Source organism: Periplaneta americana, chromosome 9 (assembly GCF_040183065.1).
Source record: "Periplaneta americana isolate PAMFEO1 chromosome 9, P.americana_PAMFEO1_priV1, whole genome shotgun sequence".
Taxonomy (NCBI): Eukaryota; Metazoa; Arthropoda; class Insecta; order Blattodea; family Blattidae; genus Periplaneta; species Periplaneta americana.
In genome coordinates this window covers 63,279,146-63,283,973 of record NC_091125.1, presented here as the reverse complement: position 1 = coordinate 63,283,973, position 4,828 = coordinate 63,279,146, and positions in this window count along the sequence as shown.

Below are 4,828 nucleotides of genomic sequence, written 5' to 3'. Positions count from 1 at the left end.
CTGAATATGCCTAAGTATTTTGAATGTAAGGACTATCACGGAAATACCCTTGTACTATCACGAAATTATACCAACCCTTCTAGAGTGCAAAAGTTTTTTGTTTATTTGTATTGCTTGTTCGTAATTGTTATATAAATTTATTTGAGGTAAAATTCATGACATGTAACTTCCTGAAATCTATAAAGTGGGTACACTAAAAACACTATTTTTTAAATTTGAACCTTATTTTTGCACCAAAACCTTAGTATCACTAAATTAGCCCAGTCTGCCCTAACTGTTTACATAACGATATATTAATGGGTTAGGTACAGCTTACAGCAGTAACATTTTTGGAAATATTCAACATCTTTTCTTCCATTACTGTATCTTATACAATAATGAAAATTGGTATGTGTAAAACATTGTCCTTCTGCTACTTTCATTTTTTCTCAAATTATTTCATTTCTGATTCTTTCATTTCTTGATGTCTTATTTCTGCAGTGCTTGGGAAAAGTGACATAAGTCAGTTTCCACAAACCTTTTTTGATAATTTATTGACAACTTACACTGGTTTTGATTTTTTTTCTGTATGAATTATTGTAATGGGAGGAATACGCATGTATTTTTTTCCAAGAGAGCAGATGTTCCGTAAGTTGTCAATAAATTATCAAAAAAGGTTTGTGGAAACTGACTTGTGTCACTTTTCCCAAGCACTGCAGATTTGATCTCCTCCAGAAGTCCATTTTCGTTACTTATAATTTCCTCTCCTCCCTTTTTTTAATCTGCCAAATTTCTGACCCATATTGTATAAATTTCCTAATAATTTCATTATAGATATTCTGTTTTCTTCTTTTGGTAATGTGCTTATCCCAATTAGTAAAGGTATTATTGACTTTCTTCCTTTGACGTTTCTGAATTGTATTTTCATGTGCATTCCTCCGTCTTTATTAAGCATGATTCCGAAATATTTCATCTATCATTCTACCAAAACTCTTTACCTCCCCTCATTTCAATAGACTGGGATGAAGTTTTGTGGGTAGTACAGGTTTCCAATTCTGATATATATATATATATATATATATAGCAAGAGTTTGGGGCTTTCTGAGGATGGGTCCTGGTTCTGTCAGTCCGGAGGCAGGATTGTTCATCTGTCAGCATCGAATTCACGAATGCCACCCAGGCCACTTGTCGAACTTGGACAGTCATTTCATATATAGGGTACACAATGGGCCAAAGCAAGCCTAGTGCGGGGAATCGTCCCGAATCCGATCTTTGAAAAACCAAGCCAATAAAGACTCTTCAAGTAGGCTAAGCCAATGGAAAAGAAAAGTCCAAGAATGCAGTCAATAGAAGAGGACCATTAGGGCGGGTAGTCTATTGGCCTAACAAATCTATTGCACTGAAGAAAAAAAGAAACTCGTGAAAATAAAAACATACATTCATTTCAACAAGATGTGTTTGTATTTTTAGGCTTGTCGTTCATCAAGAAAATTCGAAACGTAAAACACGAAATGGACTTAAGACAATAAGAACAGATTAGTAGTGAACTGGAATCCACACATTTTTATGCATTGCGTTTCGTGTGACACCAAAGCAACAAGAGTCTGGTTTGAACTTGTTTCATTAAATACATCCCGCTCAACTTTTTGCTTCAGTTTCACTGCAATACATCACAATGAATGACGATTCAAACTTCACTATCTCTTTTGTGACGTGAGTAAAAGACTTATATTTTTTATAACTACAACTTAGAACAGGTGGTGACAGGATTTTTTCTCATTGCCAAACTTTCAGAACGGCCCCGAGGTTCACTCAGCCTCCTATAAAATTGAGAACCGGGTCTTTCCCGGGGGTAAAAGACAGTCAGAGCATGGTGCCGACCACACCACCTCATTCTAGTGCCGAGAACATGGAAAGCATGGGGCTCTACCTCCATGCCCCCCAAGTACCTTCATGGCATGTTACGGGGATACCTTTACCTTTTACAACTTAGAAAAATATTTTAAAATGCTAAAAATAAAAGGTGGCAGGAAGTAGCAGAGCAGATAGCATCCTGAGTTCTGAGACATTTTTTGTTTTATTTTTAAAGTTCAATATAATTCTACACTTAAAAAAATCACTTATATGAGAAAAATGCTGAAAAAATTCTGTAGGTTACAGTCAGGGCACAAATGCGGTATATTATACTATACTTCGAGTCTTTGCACATACATCTTATGTCATAATCATGTACGAAGTATAATATAGTATATTATACCCTCAGGACTCAAGAGGTTAAACAATTAAGAAGCCACCGGCGTGGCTCAGTCGGTTAAGGCGTTTGCCTGCCGGTCTGAAGTTGCGTTCGGGGGCGGGTTCGATTCCTACTTGGGCTGATTACCTGGTTGGGTTTTTCCCGAGGTTTTCCCCAACCATAAGGTGAATGCCAGGTAATCTGTGGCGAATCCTCGGCCTTATCTCGCCGAATACCATCTCGCTATCACCAATCTCATCGACGCTAAATAACCTAGTAGTTGATACAGCGTCGTTAAATAACCAACTTTAAAAAAATTAAGAACACTTTTGTTCTAAATATTTTACATTGTTTAACATATTAGCTTCTTATATAAATTATGGTTCACATAGAACCGGCTAATACAAGAACTTGCTTTCTAGATCCTGTATGCCAAAGCCAATGCTCCATGTTCTACTAAAGTCACACCTGTTTTGACACGAAATAGATATTTCACGTTTAGCCAGTAATGACTTGCTCGGCTTACATTTTGGAGCGGAACCAGGGAGGGATCCTTGCACTTAAACTTACATTGGCCATTTATCCGCCTTATACATGCGATGATTGTCCAAATCCAACAGATTGTCTGGGTAACATTCGTGAATCCGATGCCGGCAGGTAAACCAACCTGCCTCAGTGCTGACAGAACCAGGTCCCATCTTCAGACAAGTATCTGATAAGCCCCAGGTCTGGAGCCCCAAAACCTTCCTATATGAGCCTCGAAAACCCGTAGACTTACTACTCTCAAGACTTAAACCCACCCCATTTTTAATTATGTTATATATGATAGATGAAATAGGGGACAGTGATATAGTTGGTGGAATGAAAGACGGAAACGGGAGTACTCCAAGAAAAAACTCTCTGCAATGTTCTTCTTTGCCCATCACAAATTCTATCAAGACTTGGCTGGGGATTGAACCCGGGCAGCACAAACAGAAAACTAGCGCACTGAAGCTACAGACGCGGCTAACAAATACTGACATGCACTAATCCTTAACTGAATTGCTTTAGCTGTTGGCTAATTATAACAGTTAGTGTTCCTATAAATTGCTCATACGATGGATTCTCCTAAGTTCGACAGAACAGAATTGAAAGTTCTATCCAATAAGGGTTGTGGATGTGGCAGGTGAAATGAATAAAAATTCTTGTTGGTTATTCATGAACGAATACAGTACTGTACTTGCATTTCCTGCCCACCCCGAGACTTGTGTATGCGCTTCTAGTACCACAATGGGTTTCGACAGTTACGTCTCACAAACGGCACAATTCTCAAATAGAAAAGAAGAGTTAATTAATTTAAAATCAGCGATCAATATGGATGTCTTAATCAATAAAATATTCTGTTTTCCTTTAACAAAAGTATCACTACAAAACACAGAACCAATTCCCATTCAAATGGCAAACCCATTTCTTAGTGCCCGTATAGGGGCGTGTCTAATTCTCCTACGTAAGCATTCGAACTATAGGATGTCGAACTTGATTTCTGTCGAACTTAAGAGCTTCCACTGTAGTTGAAAAGATCAAAGGAGTCATTAGAAAATGAAAATATTCGATCGCATTTTCTTAGAAATTTGTAGAAGTACTGTTCTCAAACAGCTTTGATGATATTATGTTGCAAATTACATAGACAGCATTGACGATCTTATCAGTTTTCTTAACGCCCCAAACTACTAGTTTATGAGAAAAATTTCTAAACTTGGAGCACAGTATTCCAAAGACATTACTATTTTTCTTGCCCTTGAACGGAGATAGTTAATTCCTTTCTGGGTTATCTAAAGCACGTTTGGGATAAGGTCTCATTATTTCTTCGCTCATTGCAGACGCGTTGTCAGAGGCAAAGAGCGTAGAGAAAGGTAACCATATTCGCAAGGCAATTGTTTGCCAAATACAATGTTTAGTTTTCTACAGTGCTATTCATAGACATTTCGCTAGCCCGCGCTACAAGGGTGCTAAACTAGCCCCGGCTATCGACTGATTACTTGTACAGGATTCATATCATATAATATCGCTAACACTGGTTTATGAATATGAAAAACGTTAGTTCGCTGATCATCCACCGGAAGCCCGCGCCAAGAATGTATATGAATATGGCCCCTTGTCTTTATCAATTTTGTTAGATAGTCGAATTCTTAAAACATGTACCGTGAAGTCGCTTGCCGATATCGCGGTAAAAACGGAATTACATTAGGAGGTACTATCAATATAATGCCTAATGACAGTGAATTACCCAATTTGCAGTTTTATAAAAAGTGGTCCGCTCATTAATAAAACTTTAATACATGTATACAGGATGTAAGGGGGTATAAGTGCCGTCCTTTTCACAGTCGTCAAAAAATGTCCATACAACATAGGGTCAAAAATTGATAGTTTTCTCAGAAAAAATATTTCTTTTCTTATTTTATTTGCGTTATACTGCTTATATCGTTAGTAAAATTACGAAAACAATGATATCAGTAGGTATATCTAGCAAAGAGTTAATATTAGTTTAAACAAATACGTTTGTGTTCTATTACGTTTTCGTGAAATTAAATAATAATGTCTGCTTAAATTTGTTAATATTCTGGCGTGAGAGACGTG